We start from the raw sequence: 18,398 nt of genomic DNA on the forward strand, positions 1-18,398 counted from the left end.
AAGTTATTAGAATTTTAAAAAAGTATTACATTTTGTTATATATAAAAGGCAACTGGTTTAGATCTATAAATTATTAAAATTTGATATAACGACAAACAACTTTTCAAAATTTTTGATGAAAAGATAATTGTTGGTTTAAGACTAAGGATATTTGTAACATTCTTGAATATGAAAGATCTAGACTTGCAATTACTGTCCGCATAAAAGAAAATTACATCCAGCCATTTGAAATATTAAAGAGGGTGTTTTCGCCACCATTTAAAAATCTGTAACCAGATATTTTACTTATTAATGAGCCATAATTATATTCTTTAATTTTTTTAAAATAAAAAATATAAGAATATAAGAACTTTCGAGTGGAAAATTTGAAGAAGTTTTGCCATCCATTCGAAAACATTGAGAAATTTAAATTATAATATCAGTAATAACTTTTTATAAAAATCAAATAAACCATTAAAACTGTTATATATTATAATTAGAACATGTAATTTCAAAATATTTAGAGATCATTATATTTGAAAACAGACAAATAGAAAATTTAAGAATAACAGTTAATATTACTACAGAAAAAATAAACGAAGCAAATAAAGAAGTAAATACACAATTACTGCATATTGTTCCTCAAACAACTGTTTGAAATTTAAGATCTAATTTTCTTATTTTAAGATTATATGATTTTAATTACAAATATTACGATATTCGAACACATTTAAAAGTGAACAAAACCAAATAGATATTATCAGAAATAGACATCTAAATTAAGAAGATTTAGTTAAAAATTTATTATGTGACAAGTTCAGTATATCAACGAATCAGAGAACTGTATGATGATGTAACTAATCCAGCAAAAACATATCTTAGAATATAAAACTAAATTTTCAAGCACTTTTTCATGAACAAATTTTAAATAACATTCATAAAGGTTATTATATATTATACACATCTGCTACACAAAATTCATCAAAGCCATGTGGGTCCATTAATTCAAATGATTTATTTGCATATCAAAATATACTCTATCTTCTTTAAAAACAATAAAGATAATAGATATTATAATCAATATCTAACACATTTAAATTTTCAAAAAAAATTAAATTAGTTTTATTTACCCAAATATTGTCCAAATTATCAAACCCTAGCCATTTAACAAATATTTCATTATCTTTCTTGTCAAAAAGTTCATGAAAATTCGTTTTCAGTACATCTTGTTCATAAAAATTTCCATTTATTTTACTTACACTCATGCTCATAAGTTAAGGATTATTGCAGAATGTGGTGCCATACAATGTAGCACTACACAAAAAAGCGCTAATAGCATAAGCATGTAGGGAACACACACAACACAGATGTGTAAGTTCACAGTATTGGTCATAAGTTGAGAAAACTGTCCCAAAACACGTTCTACAAAACGCCACTGTTTCCTGTGGATGATCCCTGACATAAATATGGGATATCACGTACACAGGCCGCACAATGGGTTGGCATTCTCTGGATCAGTTGGTCGAGCAGCAGCTGGGGTGTAGCCTCCCATTCTTGCACTAATACCTGTCAGTGCTCCTGAAGTGTTGTAAGGGTTCGAAGACATGATACAATACATCGACCAAGGGAATCCCAAAAGTGCTCTAAATGGTTTAGGTCTGGAGAAGAGGCAGGCCACTCCAATCAACTGATATCTTCTGTTTCAAGGTACTCGTCCATGATGACAGCTCGGTGGGTCTGTGTGTTATCATCCATTAGGACCAAGGTGGGATCCGCTGCACCCCTGAAAAGGCAGACATACTGGTGCAAAATGATGTCCTGATGCACAACATGATGTCAAAACATGCAGCGGTGTATGTGCACCAATCATAATCACACTCCACACCATTAAACCACGGCCTTCACACAGGTCCCTTTCAAGAACATTAAGGGGTTGGTATCTGGTTCCTGGTTCACGCCAGGTGAAAACCTGACGAGAACCACTGTTCAGACTATACCTGGACTCGTCCCTGAACATATACTAGGACCACTGTCCCAATGACCATGTACTGTGTTCTTAACACCAGGCTTTATGGTCTCTCCTGTGACCAGGGGTCAGTGGAATGCACCTTGCAGGTCTCCCGGCAAATAAATCTTGTCTGTTCAGTCGTTTGCAGACTGTGTGTCTGGAGACAACTGTTCCAGTACCTGCAGTAAGGACCCGAGCAAGGCTATCTGCAGTATCCCTTGGCCCTCTGTGGGAACTGATGGTGAGATATCGGTCGTCTTGTTGTGTTGTACACTTTGGACGTCGTGTATTGTAGCGCCTGGACGTTTCCTGACTGCTGGAATCGTTGCCAACATCTTGAGATTACATTTTGTGGCTCAAGGAGGGCCAATACTACGACCTGCTGTGTTTGATCAGCCTCCAGTCGCCCAAGTATTCCACCCCTTATAACGTCATCAATATGTGTTCTTTCAACCATTTTCGGCTCACAGTCACCATTAGCACGTCTGAAAATGTTTGGACACTTACTCGCTTAACCATACTCTAACATGCACCAACACACCTCTGTGTATGTGGACTGCTGCCAATGCCACCATGCGACGACCATATGTCAAATACATTGCACTGGTCATACCCAGACGTGGTTTAAGCCCGCAAAATGCCTACCAGACCGTTGTTTCATCATGTATCAGCATTATCCTTGAATTATGAACTTGAATGCAGAACGAATAACATGTTCATTTTGACAATTTTCTATTGACCAGTTGGCAGTATATCCTATTTCAACAATTGCTTTTAGTTTACTTATTTATACTTTATCACATATTTTATATTTTGTGTTTTTATTTAACAAATGTCTTATATAAAGAGTTTTAAAAAGGTTTTTACATTTTCTTTGTTTAGAATTTTTGGTTTCATTTCTATTGTTGAAGCTGTTGTGTTATTATATTCATCAACTAATATCGAAACTAAGTCAACCCATTTATATTTTCTTTGAAGAACAAATTTTTTCCACATATTTTCTTTTAATGATCTGTTAAATGGTTAAACAATAGATGCTTTTAATTCACTAAAGGTTGGATAATGATCAATGTTGAATTAATCATTGAAATCCTTTTATCATAAGATTCTTTACCATTATCTGTTTGAATTGTTTTTATTGACCTACTTTTAAATATTTTTAGGAAAGGAGCAACTATACTTTTACCTGTCTTATCTTTAACTGGAACAGCACAACAAAAATTTTGAAAAAATATCTATATCAGTTAACAAATATTCATATCCTTAACTTATTTGTGAAAATCTTTTTCTTTTTCCAGAATCCATTTCGTCTAATTGTGTATTCCAAAAGAAAATATATTTTCTCCTAAAAAACTCTTTCTCTTTGTATTATGTAATAGTTTACTGATTTGATTATGAATACTTAATCCATTACCTGCAAATCATTTTAATAAATTTATTGTTTTTACTATTACATATTGTACAAACACTTTCAATTCTTCCTCCTCCACTTTTAATTGCCACTCTATGAGGATTGTGTGTTTCAGTAAACTTTTTACACTTCAGTTAGTCGATGTGATTTTGATTCTCCATCTAAATAGAATAAAAATTCGTTCATTAATTCACATTATCATCTTACTTTGATTCTAATGGCAATTCAAGAAATAAAATTATTTTTACATTATTGGCACAGTTTTTCCTGAATCTTTTAATCTCACACACAGAAAAATCGATTTTTGCAGGATTTTTATTGATACAATTGTAGGAGTTACCTGGTAAATTTTATCAACAGCACTTACTAAATTATATCAAAATCGTTAACAGAGAATGTTTTATTTATATTTTCACCGATAACAAAAACATTATTAACAATAAAAATCGCATTCGAAATTGTTCATATTACGTTCACTTACAGTCATAAATGAGAAATCAGTAATTTTTTACCAATGATTTTTCATATTTCAGACATGTAATTAAATCGTTTAGTATCAGATAATCTGATAATGTTTTTTTCTAATTTTTGTATGGTATTTACTTAGTTCTAGCTTGAAAATATAATTATTGAGATGTATTAGAATACCTGTGTTTTCAGTTTTTGTAACAAGATTCGATAACTCATTCATTGTTTTTGTTCACTACACCTGTTACATATATTAAACCATTTATATTCGAGATTCTTCTACCCTTTTGGTATATTTCCTCTAAATGAATCCAAAACAAATATTGAACTTTTAGTTTTATACATAAGAAATCCAAAGAGTACCAACATGATAAATGGTTTCAAAATTAAGTATTTTACATTCTAAACTTTTTTTCAGGTATTTCATTGACATAAATATATTTAATTTTCAATTGTCTAACTTATTCTTTTATGTCAAATCTAGGTAATGAATTATTAAGTTTTGTGATTAGCTCCTTGAAATTTTGTTTACTCCTTTTCCTTTACTTTCTAGTTTATCTCTTTTTTCATGTCTGCCAATGCATTTGCAATAGCTGCAGAACCACCAGCTATTGAAGCAATAACAGTTAAATATGGAAAACTGTCTAATGGCAATGGTAAATAGCCAACTTAATGTTCTGACTCTTCCGTTATCATACGATGTTCAATTACTTTTTTCACAGTGGGTATACCTAATATTACCAATAAATTTCCATCAGTTTCCTTGTATCTCTTTCTTTTTTTGAATATACTATGTAGTTGATCCTAATTGGCTTTAATTCTAATTCCTCTTGTTTAATTTTGAAACTAAGTAGCAAAGTATACTCACTTGAAAGGTTATATATTTATATAGGTTAAATCTGATAAAGAATTTGCTCATCATCGCCATCCAGTTTCATACACATCCAAGCCCATAACTAACTCTCGCTGTCCATACATTATTCCACTAACTGCAATTGAAATTATTTTTTCTTGTAATGAACCATTAGAAGCATGCTATCTTTTTTTGCTAATAATTGTAGTTCTTTATCACCTTCATTTCTTTTTTCTAAAACTTTATTATCATCTAATGGAATTATTCTCTTATCATTGCTAGCTAATCTTTCGTCTAGTTTTATCCTCAGACCATAAAAATTGATAGCCTGGAAGATACATTTCAAATGTTTATTTATTAATTAAAGTTTCAACTAATGCTTTTCAGTATTTCTCACTTTTCCAAAATGTATATGAGAAACTATTCAAAAATCTAACTAAGTAAGTAATTTCTTTTTGACCATTAATAACAAAATCACTTGATTCATTAGTGTATATTTGAGTTCTTTCAACTATTTTGTTATGAACATTTGTATTTCCAGCTAATTCTTCTCCATGGATTACTGCTAATCTACTATTTAATTGATGAATATCAGGCATCTGAAAACATTCAACTTGTTTTTCTGAATATGTTTTTACTAAGCCTTCAACAAGTTTTTCAAATGAATCATCCAGATTTCCTTCTGAACAGCTTTAAAGATATACTTCAATAATTGCCTTTAACAAATAATTATGTTTATTTCCTTTAATCTATTTCACTTTATTTGTATTATTAATGGAATATCCAGCATTAGAGTCCAGTATAATTTTGTAAATCAAAGGAATCAAATTCCATTCTTAAATTATCCATAGTTATTTGGTTTTTTGTTAAATGATTCACTAATCAGTCTCTTCCCTCATATTCTTCTTCGTCAATTTTTAAATTATTGCAGCGAAATTCTACTGGTAATTTGCCAATAGGTCTCCATGCAAAAACAGAATCTTCACTATGATTGATAAATTGTAACATTCTTTCACTTATGTTTATCTTTTAGCATCTTTCTTTTAATTTTGTTATTTCGTTTTCATAATTCCGTTACAAGTTATTTGATTCTGAATGGTTTAATGTATAAGTCTTTCATCACTAAAATATTATTTCATTGTTGGGATGTCGTTAAATTCTTTTAACTAACATTGATTATACGAAAACATTTGTTTTTCAACTTCTTGATTTTCTACAACTGCTTGCGAAACGTTATCACCTAATCCTTCTATTCTTTGTTTAACTTGTTCAGTTGCATCAATAAACGGTTGATTTTCTTTCATATTTTTATATTCCACTCTAGGTAGTTTTCTCCATTTTTAAATGCTTCTTTTATTTTCCCATTTCGTTTAGATTTTTAACTATCTCTAACATTATTGTGATAACTTTTATTAAGGATAAAGAACATTAAACATTTTTTGCTTTCATCTTTTATGTTTAACATTTATGTTTAATGTATATGTTGCACTTTATGTTTAAAGTTTATGTTCAATATTTATATTCAGTGTTTACATTAAACGTTTAATACATTCTTAATCATTTCCTCTATATTTACCATTAATAATTTTTCTTTCATTTGGTTTGTTGTAAAACCAGATTCATCTTTATTCGAACATTTACTTGAAATTTCTTTAAAATCATTTAACATTAAATCCCTACCAACAAAGTCATGATAGATATAATTTAAATTTGTTTCATGTTTTCTAAATAATTAAAAAACTTTGGATTATCTCTATCTAATTTTTTGGTTTTTTTGAATATTTGAGACTTAAATAAAAACAAACTTTTCCTTTATGTCTAACGCTAGTAAAATATTATCATCTAACTGTATCTTTATTTTCAAGATTCAAGTCATCAAAAAGTGCAACTGAATTATCTTCACATTCATTTAATGGAATAATTTCTCATTATTTTCAATAAAAGTAGCAGTTTTACCAGTAATTATATATTCAATTTTTTCACATCTCTTTATAAATTCTTGATGCTGTGGCTGGTCCAAGTTTTTAGAATAAATTTAAAAAATGATTAACTTTTCTGCAGTTTAACCTTAGTGAAGCTAGAATATTATTATTAAACATTAATGTAGTTCTTCCACAACCACTTGGTCCTATGATTACATATCGAATAGAATTTGGTATAAGTTACCTTGCTACTTTTCTAGTATCTTTTCTGGAATTATTAATTTTGATTGTCAGTCTATCATTTATTTACATAAGTTTCATTATGTTAGACAATAGGTTTTTTTCAGTTGATTGGTAATTCATCTGTTCTAAAAATGATTACAGTTCCAATAAGAGAAATTCACAATGACATTTCACTAGTCGACTTTTATTCAACTTTTTAGCTCTTAATATTAACAAAAAATAATAAGTTATATACTAACAAAGGAACGATAGAAATTCCTATTGGTTAGTATAGTTTGAAAACTTTAGGAAAAGGTAGTCAATTGAGATAACCTAATATAGCTATTAAAGAGGATAAAATCTTAAATGGAGTTCTTATTGAGAGTGATGTTAAAATATTTGTGAATAGAAAAGAGAGTTTTGGGCAAGTTTTAGGATTTAATAATCAAAATTTTAAAGTTAATGAAAAACGTTTGCTAACAAAGTTCCTAAAATTATTCAATTTGAGTTAATAAAAAAAATTTTCTATGTATCTGATGGAATATTTGTTAAACATAATTATCATTTTCATTGAGGAACTAACATTATTTCTTCCTTTAAGTAAAATACTTAATTTGGAGGCCTGATAATTTATGAACCGAATTATCTTGTAAATACTACAATCCTTTGAACCTTTCAAAATTTAGAAATAACTATATTTGACGAAAATGATGATGTGATATTCCATGGCACTTATGTAACAGTTATTTTAAAAAGAATTAAGAAATTTTTCCCTAAATATATCATGAACAATACCTAGAATTAACTCTTTGTTCATTTCCTGTTAATGAGAAAACAAAAAGAATAATTTAACTCTACCTTATAAGGTTACAGAACTGAATGTTACTATTAGTGATGGTTGGATTCATACTAATTGTTCACAACTTTAAATGATATTTGATGTTATTCAAACACATGGAACAGATTTCTCAGCATACAATGGTAAATCTAATTTAAAGTAATTGGTAATTATGTATTAAAATCGTTTGACGTTATTACAATTAAAAAGGGTCCATACTTTATCTAGAATAAAACATCAATTAAATTCTTTGTCAACTTTTATATCATTAACTTCATGGTTATCCAATGAATTAAGTAAGGAAGGACATATTCTTAACAATGATAAAATTAAAAACAACGATAATGAAGTACTTTATCCTTTGGAATTACTTGGTAGATATTTAAAGATTGTAAAAAAGTGAAATGTTAAAGATATTTAACAATAATTTATGCTTGTAGTCCAAGTAAAGATGAAGAAGATTCTTTTCTGCAATGAACTACTGATACTGATAACAGTACACCTCCAAAAGAAAGTAAAATTGTCGTAAACGTATGTTAATTCGTGTTACTGTTGTTAAATGTCAACCAGAATATTCGCTGGAGCTAGAACAAGAAAGAGTGAAAAATCCAAAAATTCCAATTGCTTTCTCCAAACCACAACAAACTGGCTTAGCTTGATTAAATGAAAAAAGGAAATTGGAACTAGATATTACTAATTATTAGAAGTCCGCCAAATTTGATGTGACCTACTTTTCGTTGTTTCCCAAAGTAGATTATTCAGTTAAATGATTTATCTTCGTTTGGTCATGTTAAATTACAGTATATCTATGTAAAAAATCGTGGAACTGAAATTTTTGCCCAAGAATATTCGTATCTTGATCCTCCATAAAACTTTTTAAAAGTGAAAATGTCTTTTAGACAACTTTTAAAAATAAATGAATTGTATACCGATATAAATGTAGGTCCATACGACTTTTTCTAAATTATCCTAGGTATGTCATAAATATGACTAGAAGAATGAGACTTGGAACTGCTGAAAATACAACAACGAAATTATGTGCAGTTTTTGATGAAAAAGTACTTAATGATACAATGGCATATATAATTATGTATGGGGAAAAGAATTTGACTTATGATTCACAACATTGAGTGCTTACTGAAAATTTTTAATTACATAAATGAATAAAATTAGGTTAAGTTAAATTCATGCTTAACTTCAAGTTCACAATTCCTTTTGAAATATTGTCAGGAAAATAAAGAAGATACAAGCTGATCATTTGAAAAAGTATTTATTTTTGAAGATTTAAATTTTTTCTGTATAAATAATAGCAAAACAAAATTAACATGTAAGGTAGCAATAAAAATCTAGTAAGTGAACACAACAGTTATAGTAATGGTTATGCGAGATGTTCAATAAATTATCAGAGCCGAAAAAATAAATCTTATAATGTTTCAAAAGCTAAATTTTGGTAAATAAATATGCTAAAAAGTCTTATTACTTTCAGATGATAAATAATAAATTTCTCTTCCAGATCGTTATACCAAACTCTTTTCCAAAGACAACGATAAATTAGAGAAAATTGTTGGATTAAATTAAATTTATTGAGGTAAAAACAAAAGAAAGATCGTTCAATTCATGTTATTGAATTTGAGTAAATTCTAAAAATTTTATATTTTTAAAAATTTAGTTTTTTGAATATGAAATTTTAGTAAATGAACATTTCGTTTTTTAGTTATAAACTATTGACTAGGTGTTACGACAAAACTAAAATCTTGGTTTATATTACAGAATTTTTAAAAGATATGCTCCTTACTCCAGAAATGTCATTTGGATACTATTGTTGGGGAGAAGAGAAATTTGTGGTAGAACCTGACTACAAGAAGTGTTTGGTTTGTAGGACTCATTCAGAGACATCAAGGGATGACCAATTTATACTAGAGGGAAGATTGTGTGGTAAGAATCGTAGAGGGAGACCAACAGATGAATACAGTAAGCAGATTCAGAGGGCTGTATGTTGCAGTAATTACTCGTAGATGAAGTGACATCCACAGGATATAACACATGGAGAGCTACATCACGCCAGTCTCTGGACTGAAGACCACAACAACAATATAAACAGTTATTACATGAATGGGAAACATACACTACTGTCCAAAATTAAAGCTACAAACGAAAATTTTGTAATGTTGCGTCTATTTTGACACAAAAAGTATAAACAGGTGAAAGCAAAGTAGAAACAATGTAAAGAATACAGACTGTAAACAACTGTAACATGTAGATCAGTAGACGAAAATGTTCTTCGTCTTTTTCCAATTTAACAGATTTGCACACACATTCTGACAACTGGTTAATGTCCTCATTGTGGGGTGTGACCACCTCTGACAGCAATAGAGGCCTGACAACGACGGATTATGCTGTGATAATATCACCAATTTCATGTTGAAGCAATAACGTTCATTCTTCCTGCAGAGCTGCTGTCAAGTCTTGGAGAGTGGTTGGTGCATAGTGATGTGATGCAACCCATCTCCCAAGTGCATATCAGATATGCTGCATGGGATTCAAATTGGGCGAGCATGCAGGTCACGCTGTGTGTGCAGTAACTTCTGTTTCCAAGAAACATCAGTCACTCAAGCTCTGTGATGTCGAACATTATCGTCCATCAATAAGATGCATGGGTGCACAGCACCTAGCAACAACCAAACATGAGGTCCCAAAACCTTGACATGGTACCTGGCAGCAGTTAAACTTTTCCGATTCATCTGTACAATTTCATGAAGAGGTGTTCGATTGGTCAAAATAATCCCTGCCCACATCACTAGCATTCCTCCTTGATACCGCTCTCTTTCCAAAATGTTCGGGTCTCGAAATCGTGTGCCACATCCCCTAGACGTGCAATTAATTGAGAATCACTTTCTAGACTAACATCTGGCCCACTGTTCAATTGTCCAGGTGGCACATTGACAATTCCACTCTAGACATTCCCTTCTGTGGAGACGCATCAGAGGCACACATACAGTAGGTTTCCAATAATAAAGGTCACTCTGCCGAAGCCTTCTCTACACCGTTTGCCTCGATACAACATGTTCAGTGGATTCTGAAAGGTTAGATGGCAGTTGCTGCACAGTATTATGGCGATACCGTCGTCTCCTTATAGCCAAATAATGATCCTCTCTTTTTGATATCACTTGTGGTCAGCCCTGCCCTGGTCCTCGGGATACAGTTTCGGTCTCTACAAACTGTCGCCAATTCGAGAAACAACAGAGCGATTCACATTAAGCCATCAAATCATATGAGTTCGCAACTTCCTATGGCCCTCCACCGCAGCGAGTCTGGTAGACGTGTTCTCTTCGTCATACTGCGCCATCTGTGACTAATGGTAGATGTGTTCTCTGTGTCACACTACACTGACAGTGACTTCTGGTAGATACGTTCTCTGTCATACTGCATCATCGATGACTATGTACCCTGCAATTGCGAATGTGGTAGTACATGTCAAACACTACTATGTTTGATAGGTGGCTTGACATCATTGTTGACGTGGTTCTCTGTTGATCGAAATGCCTTCTTCCATGCAGAATACTATAGTATGAACATCTGTTGACAGTTTGTATGATTATATTGTGAAGGAGACACAGGAAGAGGAAATAGAGGTTTGCTGCTTTAATTTTGGATGCAAGTGTAGTTAGCAAAAAAACTCAAAATGTTTATGTTTGATTTACTTCAAATATTTACACGATACTCTAATAAACGCTCAGACGAACACAGCCTACACATTTTTTGTAATATATATTCTATATAAATATCCACACCTCAACAAAAGTTTGAAATATCATTGCGTTTTCTACAGTGACTTCTTACAGCACACCCATTGAGGTTTGTACAACATCTTAATTATAAAATAAAAATAATTCCTTCTGAAAACAAGAATGATGTTGGTTAGTTACAAAAAATCGTTATAAAACAAAGCAGGCTCTCTCCTAAATGTACATCTTGAAATAAAATTATCATCTCATGATGAGGACTATCACTCTTTAGTAGTGAGTATGACTGCTCCACACACGGATTAGATTTCCACTCTGCGTGGTATGCTCTGGATGACACCATCAAGTTTTTCTTGAAGTGTGAGGTCCCACTCCTCAATGGCAGCTTCAGTGAGATCATGAAGATTTTCATGTGGATATGGACACTGTGCATGGCCATCTCCAACAGGCCTCTTGCATGCACAATTACATTCATGTCTGGGGACTGTGCTGGCCAATGCATTCATTTAATGTCACATCGTTGAAGATACGGACACACTCCTAGAGTACAGTGCAGTCTTGTATTATCATTGATTAGCTTGAAGTTATCACTGATTTCAAATCCGTAGACCTTAAAATCGCAACAATGAACATGCCAGAGATGGGAATTAGAGGAATCTGCTGTCCCATAATTATTCCTGGGCAGAACATTATAGACTTCCATGTGCATACAGATGGACTTCTTAAACATATCAGTGTTCCTGATGTCGTCTATGACTTCTCTAAACTCTTTCACCTCCAGCGTCCAATCGCAAATCAGTCCTGGTCTCGTCAGCAAACATTACATTACTCCATTCTGGAATGGTCCTTTGTTTGCGTTGGTTCTGTTGGTTCAGTGCAAAACTTCTTATTGGTCTTCTGTGATAAGGACCACTGTGATGCACTGTTTGGTCTGAGATGCGACCCCCTGTTGCCTGAGAGAAGTCATTTCCAATATTTCTGGCAATTGGTGTTGGGGGCCTGTGAGCCAACAGTTGATGAGAATAATCCTGCATTGGTGTTTTCATACAAGGACGACCACTGCAAGCTCTATCGTTCACATTTCCCATCTGTCTATATGTTCTCCACACCTTAGACCTACTACTCTGAGTCCCATGCAATGCACAGCAACATCTTGCTGTGTATGATCTGCTGAAAGTAAAGCCACTATCATGACTCTCTCAAAGTGTTGTATGGTATGTTACTGCAGTGCTAAACACAAATTAAAGAATGCTGTTGTTGACAATGGACTGCTCACGTTGTGCCACTGCAGCAGTAGTATGTTTACATGACTTGGAAACCACTACAATGCATGCCAGTAGTAAACACCATTCCATATATGGACACTAACTGGATAATTTATGAAGTGCCTAGGTCAATAGGCTGCATTTTACTCTAATATTCCGAACTTTGTTGAGCAGTTATGTGTATCTAGCGTAAACGTTTTTAGCAAAAATCTCAGAAGCTCTTGACTGATTTAGACCAAATTTTTATGATACTCTAATGAATATTTGGACGGACATGGACTACATATTTTTAATATGTATGGTACATAAATCCGTACTACTATGCAAACACAAGTCATTGATTAAAGTTGTTAACCAAAATCTCGAAAAAATCTTGATCGATTTACTTCAAACTATTGCAAAATACTCTAATAATCATTCAGATAGAAAAATGCTACATAGTTTCTAATGTATGTGGAGCACAGATGTATATTTAGTACATAAATGGGATATGTTATTAATAAATATCTTGAAAAGGTGTTGAGCTCAATTTTTACCTATTTTTACATTATACTCCAATAAATTTTGGATGGACATAGGCTACATATTTCTTAAATATGTATGTTATCACTACATATTATAAAAGAAAGTGTACAATATGCATGCTGCTGAAACTCAGAGACAATTCCTGGTACGATCAAGGGAGTTATTTGGTGTGGTAGTCATCTATGCCCCATTTAAGGAAAAGGTTCCCATTTTTTCTTGTAGGGTGTGCTTTTGAAGATATAAGGGCTAGGAAGTTTCGGCCTCTAGAAATTTCTTAGAACATTCTAGAACATTCGAAAGTATTTGAGAGCATTCCACAACATTCCAAAATGTTCCAGAATATTCACAATGATACAGAATGTCCACGAATGCTTAGGAACAGTCAGGAACATCCTGAAACATCCCAGATCACTGTGAAACATTCCAGAACACTCTCGAATGTTGTGGAGTGTTCTGCAACAATGTGTTCCATTCGAAATCTTTTTGGTACGTTTCGTGGGGATACCCATTGTTAGTGGTATATAAAGCAAGACTTATCGTGGTTTCGAACGTCAGTTTTTTTATCACTGGTGAATGGAGGAACCGAAAAAGTAGTGCATCGAGTGCAATAAAGTGTGAACAGTCATGTGTTACAGTGACTGAATATAAATCGGAAAGTCCACTGTCTTGAGTCTTTTGGAGACCACGAACAATAGATTATTTCCTGAATGAGATTTTCACTCTGCAGCGTAGTGTGCGCTGATATGAAACTTCCTGGCAGATTAAAACTGTGTGCCCGACCGAGACTCGAACTCGGGACCTTTGCTTTCGCGGGCAAGTGCTCTACCATCTGAGCTACCGAAGAATGCTTTGCTAGCTCAGATGGTAGAACACTTGCCCGCGAAAGCAAAGGTCCCGAGTTCGAGTCTTGGTGGGGCACACAGTTTTAATCTGCCAGGAAGTTTAGATGATTTCCTTCTTGTTTCGGTCCATACTACCTCCCCCCAAAGTATGGAAAGCAAAGAGCTTGCAGTGAAAGAGAGTTGCATTGAAGAAGAAGAAATGCCCATAGCTCTTACGGTATGCATTTGAGATCGCATGTTAACTAGACTAGAATTTCTCTTGAAGTGTCACAGTGATTGTGTCATGCAATCTTTCTTTCAGGAATGACTTTGTTCCACCAATGACACTCAGATATTATGTTAATTTAAAATATAGCTCTCCAACCACTCTTTCAATTTGTTATGCTTTCGTAGAATCAATACTGAAGAGTACCTTTAGCTGAATGACAAGTACCTATTCTCTTTTAACACACAAGTAACTATCATTTTATGATAAATATGGCTGTGGTTATATGGGCAATACTAATAGTTGAGAAACATAGTAACTATATTCTACAGGATATCTGAGGAAGAATACTCAATATTTAGGGATATAAGAAGAATGATCACTTGGAGCAAATCGAACATAATGTGTGAAAAGTACATAAAGTGTACTTATTGTATTTGTTTCTAAAATTTTGATTTGATTTATACTTTAGACAATTTGAGAATGAGAGCACTTAGTGAGTTGCATAATTTCAAACCTTCACAAATTGTTTTCTCGCTGAAAGTACCTACAAAATAATGAAATGAAAAGTTTCATCACTTAATTCTTTTCCATTATTCATGCAATAAAAGTACTGTATGAGGCATGGCTTTATACTTGATAAATTCTTTACTACTAATTGTGTGCATTACACATTTTACAGACAGTCTGCACATAAAGCATTGAATATAAGTGCAAAATTATATGATTGTATTTAGATTAGTTTAGAAGATATAATGTCATACAATGAGATCTGTGAAAAAATTATGCATCATTCACGACGTTTAAATTTTATACTTTCTTTGTTACTAGGTTTTTTCGCAATAAATTTTACAGGCAGTGTTCACATATGCTGCTTTATATACCTACAATATTATATTGCTGTACTATGATTCATAATTCAAGAGATATAACATTGTAAGCAGTGAGATGTGGGACAAAATTGCCACATTGTACACAGTGCTTAAATTTAATGTTTAGTTCCTACTAACTACATTTGCAGCATCTTTCTTAGACAGTATCCACATAGTCTGCTTTTAATGTTCCTATAAAATTATATCACTGTACAACACAGACTTCAGGAGACATATCATATGCATTAAGGACAAGGCCAAATGACGCATGGTGAGGGTATGGATGCACAACTGTAAATAAATACCCAAGCATTGCTGGGTTGGTTGGTTGATTAGGGGAGGGGACCAAACTGGGAGGTCATCAGTCACATTGTATTAAGGAAGTATTGGAAAGGAAGTCTCCCGTGCACTTTCAAAGGAACTATCCTGGCATTTGCCAAAAGTAATTTAGGGAAATCACAGAAAACCTAAATCAGGATGGCTGGAAGTGGGTTTGAGCCATCATCTTCCCGAATGTGAGTCCAGTGTGCTAACCACTGGATCACCTCACTCAGTAATGCGGAACTTCTCCAGCAGGATGAATATATATGCAGTGAATAAAAGGGAAATGTTAGAAAATTTGAAAAGTTGTTGACCAGTTTATTACGAAAATTTTTACATTTTAGTTTGGACATATGTAGACTGTATAATTCTAAATATTTGCAATATATGTATACATATTTAATATATAAATGGTAACTGTTGTTGGCAAAACTCTCAGTTAGTTCTTGACCATTTTACTTTCAATTATTACTCAATGAATTTTATCCATAATGGATGCAGATGAACTACGTGACTGTTCCTTTCAGGGTGTTGAATGAAAACCACTACCAGTCACAATTGAAGGTATTTATTTACAGCACGACCGGTTTCAGGCTTTTGCCCATCTTCAGGTGCTTACATTCAGAAACATGTGACGTTCAATGATGGAGTTCAATACAGATGGATTATCCATATTGTCGTCACGCTAATCTTGCAGTTTTTGGCCTTGTGTTCGTTCTTCTTCACATAAAACTTTTCAATTTCACTTATTGTTTTGATATTTGCACCACTATAAGCATGAACTCTTTGATTTACAGACGCTACTTTCATTTTCACACTTTTATAAGCGTGAACTGTAAAAATGAAATACCGAGAGCATATGGATGCATTCCGCCTAAACAACTTTGACAAATCAACCTTTGCAGCACATCTAAAAGAACATGGCCACTCAGCCACAGCCATTACAGACAACTTACAAATATTACACACTGTCAGCAAAGGAAAGAAAATGAACCTCCTTGAAGAACTTGAAATTTACATCTACAGCTCAAACTCACCACACCTCATTCTAAATGAACAAGTCGACCTTGCAAACAAATCATTCCTAAACATCTTTCATGAAATATTTCAAAACAGAAACTAATCCCTTTCTCATGACCACTGAATTTGTAACAGCTCTACAGTAATTCACATTGAAAACAGATCAGCTTATATTCACTCTAAAAACTTTTTGAACCAAACATCATTTACCTACAACCATTTTGTATATTATAAATGTCAGTGTAGTCCCACAATCATACAACAGTTCTCAATTTCATAATTTGTAATAGCTGTTTATTTCTATGTAACATATTTGTGCCTATAATTCATAATTTGTAATACCTTTCTGTTTCTGTATGTGTAACATATTTGTACCTATATTTCGTAATTTGTAATACGTTTTCTGGTTCTGTAAGTGTAACGTCTTTACACTTCTTAGATCTAAGCTCTTTGACCAAAACAGCTGTATCTAAATGTAAAGACGTTCAATGTCGCGAGTTCACGCTTATAAAAGTGTAAAAATGAAAGTAGCGTCTGTAAATCAAAGAGTTCATGCTTATAGTGGTGCAAATATCAAAACAATAAGTGAAATTGAGAAGTTTTATGTGAAGAAGAACGAACACAAGACCAAAAACTGCAAGATTAGCGTGACAACAATATGGATAATCTATCTGTATTGAACTCCATCATTGAACGTCACATGTTTCTGAATGTAAGCACCTGAAGATGGGCAAAAGCCTGAAACCGGTCGTGCTGTAAATAAATACCTTCAATTGTGACTGGTAGCGGTTTTCATTCAACACCCTATTACTCAATGCTCTACTAACATTCAAATGAACATTGACTGTGTGTTTCCTGTTGAAACAGAATGGGAGAAATAAGATTCTGTGCTGTGAAAATGTATGATTCTGTTTTCTTTCTCACAATCAGTTGAAATTAGATGTCAGGGCATTTAACTATTAAAAAAGTTGTTTCTTCCTCATAAGTTCTATCTCTTTCATATTATTTTAAACAAAAATTGTGCCTCGCAACAATCTGCTATTTTGATTTCTTCATTTTAATCAGTTTTAAGAGGAAAGGGTAATACTGTATTTATGGCTTATCAACTTGGATTTGAATACTAGGTGGAGGGCATCTGAATCATCTGAAACTTTGCAGTCCTATACAATCACAGATTAAAACGATGAGAAATACTGTTACTGAAGATACTATCCTCACAACTCCAGTATCTGGAGAGGTCTCTCCTATGTGCCTTATACAGAGTCTGCCAGAAACATGTATACCTCTTTGTCAGGCTCTATCAAGATATCGATATCGTCGTTCGATTTCAGTTACCAGTGTGGTCTTTGACTCAACAGATATTAGTACTTTCATTTCAGTACTGAGAAAACAAGATGGCTGGAGCACACTTGAAATTCGAGCAACGAAAATTTATTGTGCAATGGTTTTTCAAGTTTGATAATGCCGTTGAAGTGCAAAGTCAGTGGAGGCGGCCGTTTGAAACAGAACCACAAACGCACCTAACAACTGAACCCATCATTGACAAGTTTGAATTGCATGGAACGATTGTCATATTCACAAAGAAAGATCAGAAAGGCAGTCTACAGGTACAAGTCCTGCTTCGTCGGTTCTCGTCTTGGAAACGTTTGTTAATTCTCCACAGAAGTCTGCTATTAATTGTGCATGTGAAGCATGGGTTAGCAGTACAAGTGTATGAAGAATTCTGAAAGCTGCAAAGTGGAAAGTTTACATACCACGATTACTGCATGCGATTAATGATGATGACCCTGATCGCCGAATGCAATTTTGCTAATGGTATCAGCAAATGGTAACTGATGACGAACAATTTGTGACAAAGGTAGTGTGGAGTGACAAGGCACAATTTAAATTTAATAGAACTTGGA

Source organism: Schistocerca gregaria, chromosome 7 (genome assembly GCF_023897955.1).
Source record: "Schistocerca gregaria isolate iqSchGreg1 chromosome 7, iqSchGreg1.2, whole genome shotgun sequence".
Lineage (NCBI taxonomy): Eukaryota > Metazoa > Arthropoda > Insecta > Orthoptera > Acrididae > Schistocerca > Schistocerca gregaria.